This window comes from Neofelis nebulosa, chromosome Y (genome assembly GCF_028018385.1).
Source record: "Neofelis nebulosa isolate mNeoNeb1 chromosome Y, mNeoNeb1.pri, whole genome shotgun sequence".
NCBI classification, from domain to species: Eukaryota; Metazoa; Chordata; class Mammalia; order Carnivora; family Felidae; genus Neofelis; species Neofelis nebulosa.
Genome location: NC_080801.1, coordinates 3305794 through 3330661, shown reverse-complemented (window position 1 = coordinate 3330661; position 24868 = coordinate 3305794). Strand labels below are relative to the sequence as shown.

The following is a 24868-nucleotide window of genomic DNA, read 5'->3' as shown; positions in this document are numbered from 1 at the left end:
TAATTCCATTTGTTCATTTATTTGAAAGCCAGAATAGAGCATGGCGAATGTACCCTGTAGGTTCTGTATTCTCTCCTTGATTCCAAATGTCTTATTTAGGATGCTACCATAAAGACGGTAAAACAATATTATCTGTACCATGAACGTGTAAAATTTGGTACACCTCACTAGTATTACAATTTTACTGATTAGCATATGTGTTTACAAATACACATGTGTGCACTGGGTGAAGTTAGATGTTTCATACTCCTATCCATAACATGAGGAATCCAATATATTTTAAAGAGTTAGATTCCAGTTACCAATTCTAATATGGGATTACATGCACAGTTCTTGCTTATTTCTCACTTATTGTGCAATTATGAAGTAAACATAGAGCCCAAAGAGTAAATTCTTTTTATCTACACTTAACTGAACATATATCACTGAAAGTCAAACTTTGGCCTTTCAAAGATGACATGAGACTGAACGCGGAAAACCCAAAAGACTGCATGAAAACGCTGCTAGATCTGATACATGAATTGACCAAACTCAGAGGATACAAAATCAGTGTAAAGAAACTGGTTGCATTTCTATACACCAATAAGGAAGCAACAGAAAGAGAAGTCAAGAAATTAATGCCAGTTACAATTTCACCAAGAACCCTAAAATACCTAGCAAGAAACCTAACCAAAGATGTAAAAGATCTGCACGGTGAAAAGTATAGAAAATGTATGAAGGAAAATGATGAAGACACAACAAAATCAGGGGAAAAAAAAGCAATCCATGCCTATAGAGTGGAAGAATGAATAGTGTTAAAATGTCAATACTACCCAAAGCAATCTACACATTTAATGCAATACCAATCAAAATTGTACCAACATTCTTCTCCAGACTAGAGCAAGCAATCTGAAAGTTTTCACGGAACAACCAAAGAACCTGAGTACTCAAACTTATGTTGAAAAAAGAAAGCCAAAGTGGGAGGCAGGCCAGACTCTAGCCTCTCCTACGAAGCTGTAATCATCAAGATAGTATGACATTGGCACAAAAGCAGGCACATTAACCAATGAAACAGAATAGAGAACCCAGAAGGGGCGCAACAAATGTATGGTGAACTAATCTTTGACAAAGCTGGAAAGAGAATCCAATGGATAGAAGACAGTCTCTTTACAAATGGTGCTGGGAGAACTGAACAGCAACATGATGAAGAATCAACTAGATGACTTTCTTACAACGTGCACAAAAATAAATGCAAAATGGATGAAAGACTTAAATGTGAGACAGGAAACCTTCAAAACACTAGAAAAGAAAAGAGGAAAAAAAACCCTTTGACCTCAACTGCAACAATTTCTTCCTTGACATGTCTCAAAAGCCAAGGGAATGAAAAGCAAAAATGAATTTTCAGGACCTGGTCTACATAAAAATCTTCTGCACTGCAAAGGAAACAATCAGCCAAATTAAAAGGCAACTGATGGAAGGAGTGAAGATATTTGCGAATGACATATTGGTAAAGGGTTAGTGTACAAAATGTATCAAGAACTTACCCAAGTCACACCTGGAAAATGTAATACAGTGAAAAAATGGGCAGAAGACATGAATAGACACTTTTCCAAAGGAGACATCTAGATGGCCCACAGACATATGGAAAAATGCTCAACATCACTTATCATCAGGAAAATACAAATCAAAGCCACACTGAGATACCACCTGACACTAGTCAGTGTGGCCAAAATGAGCAACTCAGGAAACCACAGATGCTGGTGAGGATGTGGAGAAAGAGTAACCCTCTCTCACTGTTGGTGGGAAAGGAAACTGGTGCACCACTGTAAGCATGAAACCTACAGACAGCACACTGACTCTAAACGCGTATCTTTCCCTAATAACACTGAATTTCAATGGACTAAATGCCCTCACCAAAAAACATAGCATATCAGAATGGATAGAAAAAACAAAAACAAAAAGACAAAACAAGACCCATCTCTTTGCTGTCTACAAGAGACTGATTTTAGACATGAGGACACCTTCAGATTGAAAGGGAGGGGATGGAGAACTATCTACCATGCTACTGGAGGTCAAAAGAAACCTGGAGTCGCCAACTTATATCATACAAAGTAGAGTTTAAATTAAAGGCTGTAACAAGAGATGACGAAGGGCTTTCTATATTAATTTCAGGGTCTCTCCATCAGGAAGAGCTGAACATTTAAATGTCTACACACCAAATTTGGAGACACACAAATATATAAAACAATTAATTAAAAACATACAGAACCTTGTTGAAAAGAATGTGGTAATTGCAGGGACATTAATAAATCACAGAAATAAAGATGGCAAATCTCCAAAAGCATGGAGATTAAAAAACATCCCACTAACGAAAAAATGGGTCAACCAGGCAATTTGAGAAGAAATTAAAAGATATAAGGAAACAAATGAAAATGAAATACAACAATGCAAACTCTTTTTGATGCAGCAAGGGCAGTCCTGACAGGGAACAACAAACAAAACTAAACAAAATAAAACACCAACAAAAACAACAAGAAACATTGCTATCCAGGCCTATATCAAAAACAAGAAAAGTCCCCAATACAAAATCTAACAGCACACCTAATGGAACCACAAGCAGAACAGCAAAGACACCCCAAACCGAGCAGAAGAAGAGGAATAATAAAGATCAGAGCAGAAATAAACAATATGGAGTCTAAAAGAAAACAGGAGAGCACATCAATGCAGCCAAGAGTCGTGTTTTTGAGAAAATACACACAAGTGATAAACATCTAGCCTGGCTTCTCAAAAAGAAAGGAGAGGGGACCCAAATAGGTTAAATCGCAAATGAAAATGGATTTATTACAACGAATCCCTCAGAAATTCAAGCAAGCATCAGGAAACACTATAAAATCTTCTACGACAAGAAACCTGACAACCTGGAAGAAATGGACAAACGCCTCCATACCCACACACTTCCAAAACTCAAACGGCAAGAAATAGAAAATGTGAACGCACCCATACCTAGTGAGGAAATTGAATCAGTTATCAAAAATCTCCCAATATATAAGAGTCCTGGACCAGGTGGCTTCCCTGGCGAATTCTAGCAGACATTTAAAGCAGAGATAATAGCTATCCTTCCCAAGCTGTTCCAAAAAATGGAAATGAAAGGATACTTCCAGACTCATTTTATGAAGCCAGCACTACTTTGATTCCCAAACCAGACAGAGACACAGAAAAAAAGGAGAATTACGGGCCAATATCCCTGATGAATAGGGGTGCAAAAATTCTCAACAAGATACTAGCAAATCACATTCAAAAGCATATAGGAAGTATTATGCAACACAATCAAGTTGGATTCATTCCTGGCCTGCAGGGCTAGTGCCATATTCACAAATCAATCATTGTGGTACATCACATTAGTGAAAGAAAAGATAAGAACCATAGTCCACTGTCAATAGGTGCAGAAAAAAGTATATGAGAAAATACAGCTTCTATACTTAATACAAACCCTCAAGAAAGTTGGGATAGAAGGAATCTACTTTAAACATCATAAAAGCCATTTATGAGAAGCCCACAGTAAATATCGTCCTCAATGGGGAAACACTGAGAGCATTCCCCGTGAGATCAGGAACAAGACAGACATGTCCACTCTCACCCCGGTTGTTGAACATAGTGTGGGAAGTCTTAGCATCAGTAATCAGACAGTAAATGAAATTAAAGGTATCATCACTTGCAAAGATGAAGTCAAACTTCCACTTTTTGCAGATGGCATGACACTATACATGGAAACTCCTACAGACTCCATCAAAAGTACTCTAGCGCTGATGCATGAATTTAGCAATGTTGCAGGGTACAAAATCAATGTATAAAAATTGTTTGTGTTTTATACACCAATTATGAAGCAACAGAAAGAGAAATAAAGAAAAGAAACACACTGACAATGCACCAAGAGTCATAAAATACATATGAATAAACCTAACCAAATTTGTAAAAGATCTGTATGCTGAAAACCATAGAAAGCTTGTGAAGGACATTGAAGAAGATACAGAGAAAGCGAAAAACTTTCCATGCTCGTGGATTGGAAGAATAAATATTGGCGACATGTCAATACGACCCAACGCAGTCCTCACATTATATGCAGTCCCAATCACATTGCACCAGCATTCTTCTCCAAGCTGGAACAAGCAATCACAAAATGTGTATGGAAACACAAAAGACCCTAAATAGCCAAAGTAATACTGAAGAAGAAAACCAAAGTGAGAGGCCCCACAATGCCAGACTTTAGCCACTACCGCAAAGCTATAACCATGAAGACAGCATGGTATTGGCACAGAAACAAATACATCGACTTAATGGCATAGAACAGAGACCCCAGAATTGGACCCACATACGTATGGCCAACTAATCTTTGACAGAGCAGGAGAGAATATCCAATGGAAAAAAGGACAGCATCCATTTAACAAATGGTGCTGAGAGAAGTGGACAGCAACACGCAGAAGAATGAAACTCGACCACTTTCTTACACCACTCACAAAAATAAACTCACAATGGATGAAGGACGTGAATGTGAGACAGGAAACCATCAAACCCTTGAGGAGAAAGCAGGAAAAATCGTCTTTGACCTCACCGTCAGCAAGTTCTTACTTGACACATCTCCAAAGGCAAGGGAACTAAAAGCAAAAATGAACCATCAGGACCTCATCGAAATAAAAATCTTCTCCACAGGGAAGGAAACAATCAACAAAACTAAAAGGCAACTGACGGAATGGGAAAAGATGTGTGCAAAAGTCATACTGGATAATTGGCTAGTATCCAAAACCTATCAAAAGAACTCACCAAGTCCACACCCGGGAAACAAAGAATCCAGGGAAGAAACGGGCAGAAGACTTGAACAGACACTGTTCTAAAAAAGACATCCAGATTGTCAAGAGACACATGAAAAGATGCTCAACAGCACTCCTCGTCGGGGAAATCCAAATCAAAACCGCACTGAGATACCACCTCATGGCAGTCAGAGTGGCTACAGTGAGCAAATTAGAAGACTATAGATGCTGGTGAGGATGTGGAGGAACAGGAACCCTCAGCCGCTCTGGAAACCAGTGTGGAGGTTCCTCAAATCGTTAAAAATAGATCTACCCGAAGACCCAGCAATAGCACTGCTAGGAATTTACCCAAGGGGTACAGGAGTGCTGAGACATAGGGGCACATGTACTCCAATGTTTATAGCACTACTTTCAACAACAGCCAAACTATGGAAAGAGCCTAGCTGTCCAGCAACTGACAAGTGGATAAAGAAGTTGTGGTTTATGTATATACAATGGAATACTACTTGGCCATGAGAAAGAATGAAACCTGGCCATTTGTGGCAACGTGGATGGAACTGGGGGGTTTGATGCTATGTGAAATAAGTCAGGCAGAGAAAGACAGATACCATATGTTTTCATCCATGTGTGGATCCTGAGAAACTTAGCAGAAGACCATGGGCGAGGTGATGGAGGGAAAAAGTTATAGAGAGGGAGGGAGGCAAACCATAAGAGACTCTTCAATACTGATAACAGACTGAGGGTTGACGTGGGGTTGGGGAGAGGGGAAAGTGGGTGACGGGCATTGAGGAGGGCCCCTGTTGGGATGAACACTGGGTGTTGCGTGGAAACCAATTGGAAAATAAATTACATTTAATGAAAAAGGAAATCCAGGGGTTGCTCTTACTGAATATGAGGATAGCTTTCCATTTTCAGCACTTTATGAGCGTGAGGTAGTAGTAGCTTAAGCTGCATAGATGAAAGTTTTGTTTGTGTGTTTAAGAAAAGGAGTTGATGGGGCGCCTGGGTGGCGCAGTCGGTTAAGCGTCCGACTTCAGCCAGGTCACGATCTCGCGGTCCGTGAGTTCGAGCCCCGCGTCAGGCTCTGGGCTGATGGCTCGGAGCCTGGAGCCTGTTTCCGATTCTGTGTCTCCCTCTCTCTCTGCCCCTCCCCCGTTCATGCTCTGTCTCTCTCTGTCCCAAAAATAAATTAAAAATGTTGAAAAAAAAAATTAAAAAAAAAAAAAAAAAAAGAAAAGGAGTTGAATAAAGACAGAGGCCTGTCACATGTATCACGTTGACCTTGGCAAGTTTCTCTTCTAATTGTTACCGTGACTTATCACTCTTAGTGATTCACATAGTTTGGAGTCAACCTTTCATGCGGAAGTGGATTTCAATTGATCGTGGTAGGTGGTCCTTGTAGTATTTTGTGAATGAATTATGTGGTGATGATGGATGGACTATGCTGGTTGCTTTCAAAAGCACTTACACGGACGGTGTATCACGTTTTCTACCCTTGGAATCCCATACGGTCTCTTACTACCTTGTCTATGACTTACCTGAAATATCATGAATTGGTAGGTAGTGAATAGGTTTTAGTGGCACTGAATGCCCTACTGGCCACTCACACAGAATTCGTTGACGCTTTGCTCTTAAGCACACAACGACTCGGTCTTCCCTAAGCTGCATGAAAGTGAGCATGGATACTAACTAGGCCAACTGTTTGCTGCTGCTGTGAAGAACAGCTTCGTGAACTGTGAGCTGTAGCAACACACGTATGGAACCCTAAGCAAGGCACAGTATATCGGTGTTCTTTGAAAGGGTAGAGTAGTTATTTCAATTTGGCTTTCAGTGCGTTGCATGACAAGGCATTTAATTAGCTAAAACCCTCATAGAGTCATGTTTGATTGCAAGTTGTGTGTACTCTCCACCGCTAAGTGTCATTTCATGTTAGATGGGATTAATGGAGGCTGAAGCACCCGTGCATTCACCTGTAGGACAACCCTCTTGAACTCGTGAAGAATTATGGGCCTTCTCAGGTAAGATTACGTGCAGGTCTTTCTCAAGGGCATAATCTTAAACACAGCCAAACCTAAGGCAGCTTTGGGCAGCCCACCTTGATAAGATATGCAGACATTGTGACCTCACAAAGCGCCTGGTCTCCTAGCAACTGCGGTGTAACTCTCACAGCCTGCCGCCTGATTTGGCTTCATGGTAGGAAATTCATTAGGGTCCTGAGGCGGCCGCGAAACCTGGCAAGTGCGGCGGCCCCTAGCGGCCTCACATCCTGAGCAGCATGAAGAGGCGGAGGCGCTGGCCCCTGGCGGCCCTGGCCCAGGCCGCTGGGGGAGGAGCCTCTAGCGCTGCAGGAGGGGCCGCGCTGGAGCCGCCTGAGGAGAGGGTGGTGTACATGCGGTGGCAACCGTCCAACTGTCGCCGGCCAACAGCACCAAGGCGCTGATCGACGCTTTCAAGCTATTCCTGCCCCGCAGCACGGAGTTCAGGAGCTCCGACGCGGAGCTCTGGAGCTACCTCTGCAGCCTCAAGCACCAGTTCTTCCCCCACATTCTGCGCAGCAAGGACGTCTATGGCTACCTCCCTCCTGACCCTGGCCCCGGACCCCCGGCACCAGCCCCCCGAGGCCCGCCTCCAGACGCGCCCGCCAGCTGCCAGGCAGAGGCGCCACGGAGCCCGGACGGTGGCGGTCGGCCAGAGGAAGGTGCCGCCCCCGCCTCCGCTGTCCCGCGAGGATAGCAGCCCCCGCAAGCCCGCGGCCTCCGGGCCCTACTCCGGGGTCCGCACCCTAGAGGAGAGTGGGAGGGCGGCCACCCCGACGTTGACCACCTTCCCCACCATTCGCGTAGTAGGCGACGTGTGGGTCCAGAGCAGCCTGCCAGAAGCGCTACGCCAGGCGCGCCAAGTCCTGGGAGTGAACCTGGAACCCGTGGTGAGACTCCGCCGCTTCCCAGTGCCTGGGCGTGAGATGCGGGCCACCGCCGCGCGACCTCTCGGCCCCAGGACGGGTTGTGCCTGGAGGGATGAACCAGGGACAGCCGGGACCGCGTCCTCTAGTGCACTTTACAGGAGAAGAAGCACAAGACGGTCCTGGCCAGCGCCCCAGGGATGCGGCGCCGCCTTCTGGGACTCCAGGGCAGCTGTGCCCCTCTGCTGCCTCCCAGCACCATGTCTGCGGAGGGAGGAGACCCCTGGACCGCAAGGGAGGTCCCCTTTCTTCCTAACCCCCTTGAGATGTCTCCAGGACTGTAGGGGCAGATCCATGTTCTCTCTCTTTCCCTCATTGGTCTGAAGTCATCAGAAGAAGCCATTCCACCCCCACCCCCTCCAAAGGAATTTGGTTCCATGCTTGTGTAATAAAGCTAGAATTCCCTTGCTGTTCACCCACCTCTGGCTCCTCCCGCCTCATTTTCTTTCTTTGTCTCCTTTTTTGACTGCCACTCTTTCTGGACGAAAGATCGAATATGTGTGGAAAGTTGTTGCAATAGTTGGTATTCTCAATACCAATGGCAATAGTGGGTATTCTGAGTCCCACACCTTTCCGAGTTAACTGGATTCCAACGCTTTGACCAAGGATATTTTCGAAGAATTTCTAAGAAATTCAAGCGTATCACTGTTAATAATGTAAGGATTTGTATGGCTTTGAATGTCATGGGCTCGGTGATAACTAACCAAAAGATTCAAAGTTCAACTGTGTACACATTCTTAAGACGTTTCTAAAGATTTTATATTGAAATGTAATGTTTATGTTTACTGAGCTCCTAAAGGAAATGGTAGACACTCGGGAAGTTTTGTTGAGTAAAATTAACTTGGGGAATTCTTTATAAGTGGGTAAAATTGAAAGTGCATTGAGAAACCACACGGTTTCTATTAAAAACCAATGAGTGAATTTCAATAAATAAATAACTGAATGAATGAATGAATGAATGAATAAATAAATAAATAAAATAAATAAATAGATAGATAGATAGATAGATAGATAGATAGATAGATAAATAAATAAATAAATAAATAAATAAATAAATAAATAAATAAATAAATAAATAACTGGTGCTGGTTATTGACATGGATGGAATCCACTCGGAATTGACTTGGCCCTGTACTAATCTCACACACTGATCTGGGAATCTTTCCAGGATAATTTATTTTAAAATGGAAACCACGTAGAATAAATGAGTAGGGGTAAGTGTGGTGACTAAAGCTGCATACATAATAGCCATTGGAATTCTCTGAAGTATTACTGATCTAGAGCGGTGGTACATTTTTTTTTGGCACCAAATACCTGGTTGAGGTTATCTTTGGGCAAAATAGATTTTCCTCACTTGTTTTTGTCATTGTTGTTGGATAACAGGAAATATCCACATTACCATGCATCACTCTTATAAAAATCATGGCAGTTGGTTAACAGTTTTGCATCCAGGACTTTCCTTTATTATCTTATGTCCATGCACAGTTATGTTAGCAGGTATTGGTCTTTTTGTTTGATAATCAAAGACCAGAGGGATCAAACAGGAGAGCCACACAGAGTACTTTTCACTTTCATGATCGTGTTTATATCCTGTTGCCCAGCATGGAATTCTTGATTATCCAAGTGACCTCAGTTATTGGTGGCAGCAAGACTTAATGGTTTTTAGTCAGTGGTGCCGCAGCCAGATTTTACTGCGATAAAATCGGAAGGGCCAAGGAGTGAGTTTGTACCACTATTCTTTCAAGTTTAAGTGTTCTGCAATAGAACCATCCATCCCAGGCTGAAACATGACCTATTAAATCTTCAAGATTATGGTTTCTCTCTGCTTGGCAGCTTTTTAGGGCAATAATGAGAGTTGTGATTTTTTTTAAATTTTCTTTTAATGTTTATTTATTTTTGAGACAGAGAGAGACAGAGCATGAATGGGGGAGGGTCAGAGAGAGAGGGAGACACAGAATCTGAAGCAGGCTCCAGGCTCCGAGCTGTCAGCACAGAGCGCGACACGGGGCTGGAACCCACGGACCGTGAGATCATGACCTGAGCCGAAGTCGGACGCTTAACCGACTGAGCCACCCAGGCACCCCGAGAATTGTGATTTTGACTCTCGGGCTTGTAGAGTTCAAATGGCATAGCTTCCTAATGTACAGTTTCCAGTAAGCCTCATATTCTTTTTTTCACTACTCAGTGATAATGTGTTGTTACAAATACTGCCACATGAGTAAATAAAAGTGAATAATTATTTAAAAGATGGAGAGTGTTAAATTATACTCGTTTCATAGGAAGCTTATAAAAATTTTCGTTACTAGCTTCCATTGCCAATGGTATTTCAAATACATAGGTTTTCCTCCCCCACCCTTCCCAAATTAACTGTTTTAGCTAATTAGCCCCTGAGGAAAAGATACATATTTGTACAACTTCCCTATTGTATATAATTGTATAATAATTAAAAATGAATCCAATGACCATATTAGAATGTAAATTCGACATATAGCTTATCGAGGTAGCTTCTCAGAGGGTTTTGAAATTAGATGTAGCTGGGAGGATAACTTAGCTCAGCACAGCTTTGAAACACAACCATTGACACCATGCAGTTATTTGAACTTAACTGAGAACGTTAGTTTTTCCCTGCTATACCTTCTTATTTTATTGCACTTGAACTTGCATTCATGCTTTGGGTTATCTGGGCTATCTGATTGCGGTTTGGATCTGAATGTCCATCCTAAATTCAATATGTTGTTTAGCTGGTCCCTTAAAAAATATTGCCATTTCTAGTTTAAAAAACAGGATGGTAAAAAAAAAAAAAAAAAATCTTTGTTTTTGCCTAGTTTTTAGCAAAACCTTGCTGAAGTTTTGTTTTACAACTTATAAAATGTGAAAAAACAACTAATATAGTTGATTCATATATTAATAGGAAAATGAAAGTATTTTATGTATCCTTTTGTGCAGACCGTGAAAAGGAACTTGACACGGTGGCATTTCTGGTGAGGCATTCATTTACTGTCTTCTAAAAAGAGTCTGAGGTCAGGTTGTACAGATTTTTGAAATAAATCCCATAGTCTTTTTTCATTCCCGTACCTTTATATCTCATATGGCACAAGTAAGGAGGAAGTTTATGACCTTGCTATGCTTGAGTGCCTATATGTGATGACTGGCACCTCAAATAAGCTTTTGAATTCCTGATGTCATTTTTATCCCCCTTCTACTTGACACCCAGCAACTTAATTTTCCTTACAAAACCAGTGATGTTATAATTGTGGAGAGCAAGCTTCATTGTTGTTTACTGTCACTGTTGTGCTGTGTGTTTTGTCCAAGTTTGAGGACACAATTGTTCCAGTATAATTTAAACCGGTGGCTGACACATATTGATTTGCTGTGTGGAAGCAATACTACTATTGTTCTGAACACTGTTGAATAAAAATGCATGAAACATATTTGGATACAAAGAAATCTGAGCAATTTCGAACTCATAGTTTTTTGGTGTTCCAAGGATTGCCACAGAGCTCTTAAAATGAGTATTTTTAGTGCATATATAATTTATATATATAATATTTGTATTATTTAGTGGGTATAATATTATATAGTGGATATATATATATATATATATATATATATATATATATATATATGTAATATTTGCTTCCTTGGTGTGCTTAAAATATTTTTGGTAGATTGTCATGTCTTACAGGAATTAGAACTCAGTTGTTTGTCATGGAACTGAATTGTGTTCTTGGACAGTTTAATGTGCACTTATGATTAAGATTTACGATTTGCTTGTACTTTTCTTTTTAATGTATTAACTGTAAATACGTATCAGAGAATATACAATGTCTGGCTCTTCTAATGATTTTGGAAAGATTTTGAAATGGAATCTTATGTTTGCATGTGAATCGCAAAGCAATGTGAGAAATTTTTATTACTTTTGTTAACTTCAACATCCTGGAAGCCTGGAGATATGGTTTTTATGCTATTTGGGGAGTCAACAGTATGTCAATATCAAGTCTGATGATCTAGTGAATCTCTGAGACAATGCTTCATGCCTGAGTCCAAACCATGACCCAGTTTGCCACCATAAAGACTTTAAAACTGCATCAAAGTTCATTTTGAGTCCTGACTCCAACCCCCTTCTAGCAGTGATAGAAAGCCTAACACTCACGTATGTTTATATTATAAAAGAACATAAGTGTGCTGCATAAGAGTAGCAGCAGTAAAGGCTGTCCTAGAGAATAAAGTAAAGCCAGAATTTTCAATACAGCCTAGCGGGTAGACGTAGAGTGCTAGCAAGGGCAGGATTCATAGTATTATGTGCCCTTGATTTGTCTTTGTGTGTGAGTTCCTATCAATAATTGGAGGCAGCAGCGTCCTAACTGTGGATCACATTGACTGCGGTGGGATGAAAGATTGACCACTGGAAACCATTAGAACTGCACGTAAGTTACAGAAATGCTCTGTGCTTTAGCTTCCTGAAGAATCACATGTGGTTAGTAAAATAAACTATTGGACTACTGAAAGGATTAAAAAAGGATGGTAATGGGTGAACACATAGAAAATGCTTCATAAATGCTATTAATTGGAGGCATGTGGGCTGAAAATAAATATATATGCTGAGAGGTACTTGCGAGTTTCACATCCTGAAAATAGAGTGTGGTCTGAGAAAGCCAAAAGACAAATGATGAGAAGGTAATGTAGGAGTGGGTTTAGTTGACGAAAGAAACAGCAGGGGGTGAGGTTAATAAAGTTGATTCATTAGGTAGTTTTCACTGTTGGAGGTTTTCTAGACTTCCTTAGATATTTGGGGTCTTTTTGTCCTTTGTTCTGAAATATATTTAAAACATACTGTTATATATATTAAACTATCTGAGAATTTGTACAAATAATAAGAGTTACCAATCACGAACTTGCCAAATGTCAACAGGAATTTCATTTTGGGGAAGCTCGGTAATGTTTGCTTTCAATCCGTGTGAGTTTACATGTAGAAAACTAAATTTGAAGCAATATGTGTGAGTTTTGTGCTTCCTGTGTTAAAGGAGACAAGTAAGTGCAGTAGTTAGATTTGAAATAGCAGAACGTTGTTACCATAGGGAAAAGAGCGCCTCACAGTTGAAGCATGGACACACTCATCTGTAGATTTGGTTCTAATGCCTGTGACTTAGCTCTCATTCCACTCCCACCTGCAGAAGGAATAACAACATTTTCTAGGTTGGGGAGCAAGCCAAAGTTAGAGTAGCTGAAATTAACAATAAAAGAATTTCCCTAGATGGAATTTATCCGGTGTTAAGAAGATCAAAACGGAGCCTGGCTGCAGATTTTGCAAGAGCAATGACTTCTCGTCAGCACTCCCTTGTCTTGGCAATGTCACCTTACACTGAAATTTATAACATGCGCAACATATCCAGAGCCCAAAAGGAAAGCAGTGCTCAGACAATATGGGACAGTATGGCTCCCAAGCAAATTTGCATAAATATTCTAGGGGACTCAAACTGAACTTCTCTTACTTTGAAAGGTATTCATAGAAATGTTAGTGTTGAGATTATTCCAACAACTGAAATCAGTTATGTAAAATGTGTATAAAGTACATGTATTTATATGTTTATATTTATGTTTTATATAATTTAAATATATTTATGTTTAAAGTACATATTCTTTAAATGTTTAGTAGAGACAGTAGAGAAAAAAGGGTGTGTTTTAGGGGTCTGCACTCAGATTCAAATAAGATTACGGAAGTATAGTATACATTCAAAAGGACATATATTATTTTTTTCATGTTTTTTATTTTTGAGAGAGAGACACCGTGTGAGCAGGGGAGGGCCAGATAGGAAGCCACAGGATCGAAGCAGCCTCCAGGCTCTGAGCTGTCAGCACACAACCTGATGTGGGGCTCGAACTCACAAACCGTGAGATCATGACGTGAGCCAAAGTTGGACACTTAACGACTGAGCCACCCAGGCACCCAAAAAGGACATGTATTATTAAAAGTATTCTGAGCGCAGCTGGATGAAGTTAAGTTCAATATAGTTGTGGAACCTGCACTCAGTAAACAAGGTTCCAGTACCCCAGGGGACCACCTGTGCCTCTTTCAGTCAAGCTGTATGTCTCCTTTGGGACAGGAATTATTCTGACTTCTTACAGAATATACAACTTTTGCTTGTTTTGGGACGATAGAGAAATGGAATTATGTGTCCTATACCTAGCTTTTTTCACTCAAACTTATGTTAGTGATATTCATGTTATTGTGTGTATAGATCCTTTGTGCTCATTGGTGTATAGAATTTCATTATATGAATAGTTTACAATATTTTGGCAACTCTTGGTGGACATGTAGGTAGGTTCTGGCTTAGGTTAATTATGAATGAAACTTCATGAATATTATAGGGCACGTTTGGTGAACATGTTTGAGAATAGTATTTATTTATCTAGGAGGGAATTTGCTGGGTCACATGTCATCCAACTTATCAGCTTTGGTAAGATTCCTCCAAACTGTTTCCAAAATGGTTATACCAATTTACATGAACTTCTTTCTATAGTAGTGCCTGTGTAGTGTCTGTGAGCTCTGAATACTTGATAGCCTTGCCAACACTTGCTAATACGGTCTTTTTCATGTTATCTATTCTGGCAGGTGTACAGATTTTGTTTTTATTTGAGAAATTTCAATCCAGGTATTGTATACAAATAGTTAAAAAAAAAACAACCCACAACATCCAAATTGCAGATCAGGACCTGCAGTAAAGAAAACAAAAGCTTTGTTTCCCCCAAGAACACCTCTTCCCCAGAGGCAACACTTTCTTTTGTTTTCTTTTTTCTTTTTTTTTTTTATATCAGGGTTTTTTTTTTAAACACGCCATTTTGTATGAACAATTTTACATTTAGAGAAAATTGCACAAAAAATACAGTTTCCTCACCCCCACTAGTTTCTATAGTACCTTGCACTCATGTGGATACGTTAATTATAAGTGGTGGATGAGCCATCATTGATTGACCCATTATCATTAGACACATTACCATTACTAACAGTTAGGGTTTATTTTGTGTTATATAGATTCATAAGTTTTGAGAAATGTAAAATGGTATGTACCTACTATTGCAGCATCATACAGAATAGTTCCACCATCCTAAAGTGCCCTGTGCTCCACCTATTACCACTTCTTCTCTCCCCCTAAACCCTAATAGCCACTGGTCTTTTTCCTGTCTGTGAAGGTGTTTTGTTGTTGCTGCTGTTGTTGTTGTTGTTGTTGTTGTTGTTGTTGTCATTTTGTTTGTTTTGTTTTTCCAGAATGTTATCATAGTTGGAAACGTAAAGCATATGGCTTTTTCGGATTGGATCCCTTCACTTAGTAATCCACATTTAAGTTTCCTCCATGACTTTTAAGTAGCTCCCTTTCTCCCTCTTTCCTTCCCTCCTCTTCTGTCTCTCTGCCTTCCTTTCATTAAGGGAGTTTATTTTTTAAAACAGCGTTTGGTTTCCAGAAGAAGACTGGAAAGTGCAGAGTTCCCCTGTTCTCCCTCCTACCCCCCAAAACATAGTGTTCCCTATTGTAAACTTCTTGTGTCAGTGTAGTGCATTTGTTACAACGGAGGAGCCAATATGGAAACTATTATTAACGAAAGTCCCAAGTTTGCCTTAACATTCACTGTGGTGTGCAGTTCTGTGAGTTTTGACAAATGCACAATGCCATGATTCAAAGCATGTCATTGTCTTCCAAGATGTTTCACTGCCATAAATATTCCCTGTGCTTCATCTATTATTCATCTCTCCCTTCCCCCCTGAGTTCCTGGCAACCACAGGTCTCTTTACTGCCTCCATTATTTGAGACAACACTTTTAACTCTTCCAGGTTTATATTCTTTTCTTAGGTATCTTCATGAATGTAAGTAATATAGCATACTGCTGCTTATTGATTTGTCAGTTTTAAGCACCGTCTACTGACTTCCTGTGTGAAGATGACGTATAGGTCGCTTAAGCCACCTGTCTTCTCTCTCCTCACCTTCCGATATATTCCTGAACTTCTATCTTTATCCTGTTTCAGTCAGGTCCACCCAGCCGGTGAGTCACTATCGGTAGTTTAAAGAGTTACACACGTGATGGGAAATCCCAGAAGCCAAACAAAGGATGGCGAAGCAATCAGGAATTAGTATCGTCAGAAAGCTGTTTCCACCCCCAGGGCTAGAGAAACTCAGAACCATACCTAGCAGGAACTGAGAACATCAGAGAAGAGGCTCTTGGAAAGAAGCTAGAATTTGGAGGAGATAAAATCACTGGTAGCAAGTGGAGCAGGAGAGAGAAAAACCTCTGGGCTTATACCTTCCTCCCTTTCTCCCATCAAACACCCATTGGTCAAACCCCTCTGGAAGCCAGTTGGCAAGGAACCAGGAAACACAGTCTGTAGGAGAAGTGCAGGAACTGGATCTGAGGGCAAAAAGACATAACGGATGAAGTTACATATATGGACCAGTTAGGGTTCTCCAGACACTTAGTATCAATAGGAATTGGTTCACAGGATGACGGAGGCTGAGAAGGGCAGAGCCAGGAGATCCAGTAGTTTAGTTCCAGGCAGACTCCAAAAGCCTAAGAATCAGGAGAGCTGATGATGTATGTTCCATTCCAAGTCTGAGTCTGAAGTCAGGAGACCACTATCGCAGCTTGAAGACACTCAGATACACAACAGTGGATTCTCTCTTACTCTGCCTTTTGTTCCATTCAGGTCTTCAATCGATTAGTTGAGGCCACCCAGTGTTTGGCAAGGCAATATGTTTTGCTTAGTCCACTGATATACAGATGTTCATTGTACAAAGAAATGTCCTCACAGACTCACTAGAAATAATGTGTAACCATATATCTGGGTACCCTGTGGCTCAGCCCAGTTAAAACATGAAATTAACCATCACAAGATATAATTTTATGCATGTATGTATGTATATATGTATGTATGTATGTATGTATGTATGTATGTATGTATGTATGCATGCATGTATGCATGCATGTGTGAATGAATATATGTTATTTGAGAGAGAGAGAGAGAGAGAGAGAGCATATGTTCAAGCAGGATAGGGGCAGAGAGAGAGAATTCTGAGAATTCTGTCAGTGCAGAACCTAATGCTCATCTTAGTCTTATGAACAGTGAGACCATAATCTGAGCCAAAATCAAGAGTTGGATTCTGAACTCACTGAGCCACTCAGGTACCCCACAAGATGCAATTTTAAAATAGAGACCTATTTCCCTTACCTGTACTATCATTTTTCATTCCTTACATTGTAAGATAAATGTCTTCCTCACACTTGCTGCACTTTTTCTCGGTCTCCCATCAGCTTTGGACTTCTGCTTGTCATTGTTGTTAACACTGGTATTATGCTCTGCAATCAAGTCTCTTTAGATTGTTCAAGGTTGATTCTAAAACTTGAAAATTAATAAGTGGTTTAAATTATTGGGATTATTAAATAATATGCAAACATTAGAATTACTACACTTTTCCTGGAGTCCTCGGACCTGCTGAATGAGGACATCTCTGGGATCAAGTTGAAATGGGTCCTTTTTCTTTGAATTCCATCAGTGCTTTAAACCATGTCATGTTTCACTTGGCTCATTCAGACTAAGACCATCTTATGGATATTTTCTGGTTCTCCTTAGTTTTCTAATTGCACTTCTTTGTTTTATTGCACTCTTTCAGTGTTTTCAAATCATGCCACTTATGACATCTTCCTGTCAACCTCAGAGGTCTCTTACTAGACCCTTCTTTTTTCCTGCCTCATTTAGGTGGTGACTCAGTAGGTCTGCTTCATAGCTTCCTTCCTGTGATTTTCCTGTTACGGTCCCAGTTTCTTTCCATGGTTTCATGGTAATATGGCTATCTGGGAAGTTAGGGAGCATTTAAAAGCCTGGACTCTTGAGCCTGACGGCCTGGGGTTAGACTTTACTTGTTCCACTTACCAACTGTGTAAGTTGGATGTTGGATGAGTTCTTTGGCTTCTTTATAACCCTATTTCCTCCTCTAGAAGATAATAATCGTAACTGTATATACTTTATAAGTTTGTTGTGTGATTAATATGTAATAACATGTGAAAATAACCCATAACAGTGCCTGGCACAAAAATAAACACTGTTAATGTTGGCTATTATTAAGTATAATTTTCCTTTATTTTTTTCTCCCCTCGTTTTGCTGGAGTACGCCTTCAGATAACTTCCTAATGAAGAATGAATAGAATCAAATGTTCTGAGTCTTTGCACGTCTGAAGATACCTTGAGTCCACTCTCAAATTCAATTGATAATTTTGATAGGTGTAGAATTCTTGCTTCTTTTTTTATTTTCTTTATTTTTAATTTTTAAAGTTTCCCTCCACATTAGTTAGCATGTAGTGCAACAATGATTTCAGGAGGCATCCCGGGGGCGCTGGCCGGGACCGTCTTGTGCTTCTTCTCCTGTAAAGTGCACTAGAGGACGCGGTCCCGGCTGTCCCTGGTTCATCCCTCCAGGCACAACCCGTCCTGGGGCCGAGAGGTCGCGCGGCGGTGGCCCGCATCTCACGCCCAGGCACTGGGAAGCGGCGGAGTCTCACCACGGGTTCCAGGTTCACTCCCAGGACTTGGCGCGCCTGGCGTAGCGCTTCTGGCAGGCTGCTCTGGACCCACACGTCGCCTACTACGCGAATGGTGGGGAAGGTGGTCAACGTCGGGGTGGCCGCCCTCCCACTCTCCTCTAGGGTGCGGACCCCGGAGTAGGGCCCGGAGGCCGCGGGCTTGCGGGGGCTGCTATCCTCGCGGGACAGCGGAGGCGGGGGCGGCACCTTCCTCTGGCCGACCGCCACCGTCCGGGCTCCGTGGCGCCTCTGCCTGGCAGCTGGCGGGCGCGTCTGGAGGCGGGCCTCGGGGGGCTGGTGCCGGGGGTCCGGGGCCAGGGTCAGGAGGGAGGTAGCCATAGACGTCCTTGCTGCGCAGAATGTGGGGGAAGAACTGGTGCTTGAGGCTGCAGAGGTAGCTCCAGAGCTCCGCGTCGGAGCTCCTGAACTCCGTGCTGCGGGGCAGGAATAGCTTGAAAGCGTCGATCAGCGCCTTGGTGCTGTTGGCCGGCGACAGTTGGACGGTTGCCACCGCATGTACACCACCCTCTCCTCAGGCGGCTCCAGCGCGGCCCCTCCTGCAGCGCTAGAGGCTCCTCCCCCAGCGGCCTGGGCCAGGGCCGCCAGGGGCCAGCGCCTCCGCCTCTTCATGCTGCTCAGGATGTGAGGCCGCTAGGGGCCGCCGCACTTGCCAGGTTTCGCGGCCGCCTCAGGACCCTAATGAATTTCCTACCATGAAGCCAAATCAGGCGGCAGGCTGTGAGAGTTACACCGCAGTTGCTAGGAGACCAGGCGCTTTGTGAGGTCACAATGTCTGCATATCTTATCAAGGTGGGCTCCCCAAAGCTGCCTTAGGTTTGGCTGTGTTTAAGATTATGCCCTTGAGAAAGACCTGCACGTAATCTTACCTGAGAAGGCCCATAATTCTTCACGAGTTCAAGAGGGTTGTCCTACAGGTGAATGCACGGGTGCTTCAGCCTCCATTAATCCCATCTAACATGAAATGACACTTAGCGGTGGAGAGTACACACAACTTGCAATCAAACATGACTCTATGAGGGTTTTAGCTAATTAAATGCCTTGTCATGCAACGCACTGAAAGCCAAATTGAAATAACTACTCTACCCTTTCAAAGAACACCGATATACTGTGCCTTGCTTAGGGTTCCATACGTGTGTTGCTACAGCTCACAGTTCACGAAGCTGTTCTTCACAGCAGCAGCAAACAGTTGGCCTAGTTAGTATCCATGCTCACTTTCATGCAGCTTAGGGAAGACCGAGTCGTTGTGTGCTTAAGAGCAAAGCGTCAACGAATTCTGTGTGAGTGGCCAGTAGGGCATTCAGTGCCACTAAAACCTATTCACTACCTACCAATTCATGATATTTCAGGTAAGTCATAGACAAGGTAGTAAGAGACCGTATGGGATTCCAAGGGTAGAAAACGTGATACACCGTCCGTGTAAGTGCTTTTGAAAGCAACCAGCATAGTCCATCCATCATCACCACATAATTCATTCACAAAATACTACAAGGACCACCTACCACGATCAATTGAAATCCACTTCCGCATGAAAGGTTGACTCCAAACTATGTGAATCACTAAGAGTGATAAGTCACGGTAACAATTAGAAGAGAAATTTGCCAAGGTCAACGTGATACATGTGACAGGCCTCTGTCTTTATTCAACTCCTTTTCTTTTTTTTTTTTTTTTTTTAATTTTTTTTTTCAACATTTTTAATTTATTTTTGGGACAGAGAGAGACAGAGCATGAACGGGGGAGGGGCAGAGAGAGAGGGAGACACAGAATCGGAAACAGGCTCCAGGCTCCGAGCCATCAGCCCAGAGCCTGACGCGGGGCTCGAACTCACGGACCGCGAGATCGTGACCTGGCTGAAGTCGGACGCTTAACCGACTGCGCCACCCAGGCGCCCCATCAACTCCTTTTCTTAAACACACAAACAAAACTTTCATCTATGCAGCTTAAGCTACTACTACCTCACGCTCATAAAGTGCTGAAAATGGAAAGCTATCCTCATATTCAGTAAGAGCAACCCCTGGATTTCCTTTTTCATTAAATGTAATTTATTTTCCAATTGGTTTCCACGCAACACCCAGTGTTCATCCCAACAGGGGCCCTCCTCAATGCCCGTCACCCACTTTCCCCTCTCCCCAACCCCACGTCAACCCTCAGTCTGTTATCAGTATTGAAGAGTCTCTTATGGTTTGCCTCCCTCCCTCTCTATAACTTTTTCCCTCCATCACCTCGCCCATGGTCTTCTGCTAAGTTTCTCAGGATCCACACATGGATGAAAACATATGGTATCTGTCTTTCTCTGCCTGACTTATTTCACATAGCATCAAACCCCCCAGTTCCATCCACGTTGCCACAAATGGCCAGGTTTCATTCTTTCTCATGGCCAAGTAGTATTCCATTGTATATACATAAACCACAACTTCTTTATCCACTTGTCAGTTGCTGGACAGCTAGGCTCTTTCCATAGTTTGGCTGTTGTTGAAAGTAGTGCTATAAACATTGGAGTACATGTGCCCCTATGTCTCAGCACTCCTGTACCCCTTGGGTAAATTCCTAGCAGTGCTATTGCTGGGTCTTCGGGTAGATCTATTTTTAACGATTTGAGGAACCTCCACACTGGTTTCCAGAGCGGCTGAGGGTTCCTGTTCCTCCACATCCTCACCAGCATCTATAGTCTTCTAATTTGCTCACTGTAGCCACTCTGACTGCCATGAGGTGGTATCTCAGTGCGGTTTTGATTTGGATTTCCCCGACGAGGAGTGCTGTTGAGCATCTTTTCATGTGTCTCTTGACAATCTGGATGTCTTTTTTAGAACAGTGTCTGTTCAAGTCTTCTGCCCGTTTCTTCCCTGGATTCTTTGTTTCCCGGGTGTGGACTTGGTGAGTTCTTTTGATAGGTTTTGGATACTAGCCAATTATCCAGTATGACTTTTGCACACATCTTTTCCCATTCCGTCAGTTGCCTTTTAGTTTTGTTGATTGTTTCCTTCCCTGTGGAGAAGATTTTTATTTCGATGAGGTCCTGATGGTTCATTTTTGCTTTTAGTTCCCTTGCCTTTGGAGATGTGTCAAGTAAGAACTTGCTGACGGTGAGGTCAAAGACGATTTTTCCTGCTTTCTCCTCAAGGGTTTGATGGTTTCCTGTCTCACATTCACGTCCTTCATCCATTGTGAGTTTATTTTTGTGAGTGGTGTAAGAAAGTGGTCGAGTTTCATTCTTCTGCGTGTTGCTGTCCACTTCTCTCAGCACCATTTGTTAAATGGATGCTGTCCTTTTTTCCATTGGATATTCTCTCCTGCTCTGTCAAAGATTAGTTGGCCATACGTATGTGGGTCCAATTCTGGGGTCTCTGTTCTATGCCATTAAGTCGATGTATTTGTTTCTGTGCCAATACCATGCTGTCTTCATGGTTATAGCTTTGCGGTAGTGGCTAAAGTCTGGCATTGTGGGGCCTCTCACTTTGGTTTTCTTCTTCAGTATTACTTTGGCTATTTAGGGTCTTTTGTGTTTCCATACACATTTTGTGATTGCTTGTTCCAGCTTGGAGAAGAATGCTGGTGCAATGTGATTGGGACTGCATATAATGTGAGGACTGCGTTGGGTCGTATTGACATGTCGCCAATATTTATTCTTCCAATCCACGAGCATGGAAAGTTTTTCGCTTTCTCTGTATCTTCTTCAATGTCCTTCACAAGCTTTCTATGGTTTTCAGCATACAGATCTTTTACAAATTTGGTTAGGTTTATTCATATGTATTTTATGACTCTTGGTGCATTGTCAGTGTGTTTCTTTTCTTTATTTCTCTTTCTGTTGCTTCATAATTGGTGTATAAAACACAAACAATTTTTATACATTGATTTTGTACCCTGCAACATTGCTAAATTCATGCATCAGCGCTAGAGTACTTTTGATGGAGTCTGTAGGAGTTTCCATGTATAGTGTCATGCCATCTGCAAAAAGTGGAAGTTTGACTTCATCTTTGCAAGTGATGATACCTTTAATTTCATTTACTGTCTGATTACTGATGCTAAGACTTCCCACACTATGTTCAACAACCGGGGTGAGAGTGGACATGTCTGTCTTGTTCCTGATCTCACGGGGAATGCTCTCAGTGTTTCCCCATTGAGGACGATATTTACTGTGGGCTTCTCATAAATGGCTTTTATGATGTTTAAAGTAGATTCCTTCTATCCCAACTTTCTTGAGGGTTTGTATTAAGTATAGAAGCTGTATTTTCTCATATACTTTTTTCTGCACCTATTGACAGTGGACTATGGTTCTTATCTTTTCTTTCACTAATGTGATGTACCACAATGATTGATTTGTGAATATGGCACTAGCCCTGCAGGCCAGGAATGAATCCAACTTGATTGTGTTGCATAATACTTCCTATATGCTTTTGAATGTGATTTGCTAGTATCTTGTTGAGAATTTTTGCACCCCTATTCATCAGGGATATTGGCCCGTAATTCTCCTTTTTTTCTGTGTCTCTGTCTGGTTTGGGAATCAAAGTAGTGCTGGCTTCATAAAATGAGTCTGGAAGTATCCTTTCATTTCCATTTTTTGGAACAGCTTGGGAAGGATAGCTATTATCTCTGCTTTAAATGTCTGCTAGAATTCGCCAGGGAAGCCACCTGGTCCAGGACTCTTATATATTGGGAGATTTTTGATAACTGATTCAATTTCCTCACTAGGTATGGGTGCGTTCACATTTTCTATTTCTTGCCGTTTGAGTTTTGGAAGTGTGTGGGTATGGAGGCGTTTGTCCATTTCTTCCAGGTTGTCAGGTTTCTTGTCGTAGAAGATTTTATAGTGTTTCCTGATGCTTGCTTGAATTTCTGAGGGATTCGTTGTAATAAATCCATTTTCATTTGCGATTTAACCTATTTGGGTCCCCTCTCCTTTCTTTTTGAGAAGCCAGGCTAGATGTTTATCACTTGTGTGTATTTTCTCAAAAACACGACTCTTGGCTGCATTGATGTGCTCTCCTGTTTTCTTTTAGACTCCATATTGTTTATTTCTGCTCTGATCTTTATTATTCCTCTTCTTCTGCTCGGTTTGGGGTGTCTTTGCTGTTCTGCTTGTGGTTCCATTAGGTGTGCTGTTAGATTTTGTATTGGGGACTTTTCTTGTTTTTGATATAGGCCTGGATAGCAATGTTTCTTGTTGTTTTTGTTGGTGTTTTATTTTGTTTAGTTTTGTTTGTTGTTCCCTGTCAGGACTGCCCTTGCTGCATCAAAAAGAGTTTGCATTGTTGTATTTCATTTTCATTTGTTTCCTTATATCTTTTAATTTCTTCTCAAATTGCCTGGTTGACCCATTTTTTCGTTAGTGGGATGTTTTTTAATCTCCATGCTTTTGGAGATTTGCCATCTTTATTTCTGTGATTTATTAATGTCCCTGCAATTACCACATTCTTTTCAACAAGGTTCTGTATGTTTTTAATTAATTGTTTTATATATTTGTGTGTCTCCAAATTTGGTGTGTAGACATTTAAATGTTCAGCTCTTCCTGATGGAGAGACCCTGAAATTAATATAGAAAGCCCTTCGTCATCTCTTGTTACAGCCTTTAATTTAAACTCTACTTTGTATGATATAAGTTGGCGACTCCAGGTTTCTTTTGACCTCCAGTAGCATGGTAGATAGTTCTCCATCCCCTCCCTTTCAATCTGAAGGTGTCCTCATGTCTAAAATCAGTCTCTTGTAGACAGCAAAGAGATGGGTCTTGTTTTGTCTTTTTGTTTTTGTTTTTTCTATCCATTCTGATATGCTATGTTTTTTGGTGAGGGCATTTAGTCCATTGAAATTCAGTGTTATTAGGGAAAGATACGCGTTTAGAGTCAGTGTGCTGTCTGTAGGTTTCATGCTTACAGTGGTGCACCAGTTTCCTTTCCCACCAACAGTGAGAGAGGGTTACTCTTTCTCCACATCCTCACCAGCATCTGTGGTTTCCTGAGTTGCTCATTTTGGCCACACTGACTAGTGTCAGGTGGTATCTCAGTGTGGCTTTGATTTGTATTTTCCTGATGATAAGTGATGTTGAGCATTTTTCCATATGTCTGTGGGCCATCTAGATGTCTCCTTTGGAAAAGTGTCTATTCATGTCTTCTGCCCATTTTTTCACTGTATTACATTTTCCAGGTGTGACTTGGGTAAGTTCTTGATACATTTTGTACACTAACCCTTTACCAATATGTCATTCGCAAATATCTTCACTCCTTCCATCAGTTGCCTTTTAATTTGGCTGATTGTTTCCTTTGCAGTGCAGAAGATTTTTATGTAGACCAGGTCCTGAAAATTCATTTTTGCTTTTCATTCCCTTGGCTTTTGAGACATGTCAAGGAAGAAATTGTTGCAGTTGAGGTCAAAGGGTTTTTTTTCCTCTTTTCTTTTCTAGTGTTTTGAAGGTTTCCTGTCTCACATTTAAGTCTTTCATCCATTTTGCATTTATTTTTGTGCACGTTGTAAGAAAGTCATCTAGTTGATTCTTCATCATGTTGCTGTTCAGTTCTCCCAGCACCATTTGTAAAGAGACTGTCTTC

At 41.6% G+C, this 24868-nt stretch overlaps 2 pseudogenes; one reads left to right on the top strand and one right to left on the bottom strand.

The window, feature by feature from the left end:
• The first annotated feature begins 6939 nt into the window (after positions 1-6939).
• On the top strand, positions 6940-12929 carry LOC131503535 (coiled-coil domain-containing protein 71L-like; annotated as a pseudogene).
• Positions 12930-16074: 3145 nt separating this feature from the next.
• LOC131503534 (coiled-coil domain-containing protein 71L-like) lies at positions 16075-19062 on the bottom strand (annotated as a pseudogene).
• Positions 19063-24868: the final 5806 nt, after the last annotated feature.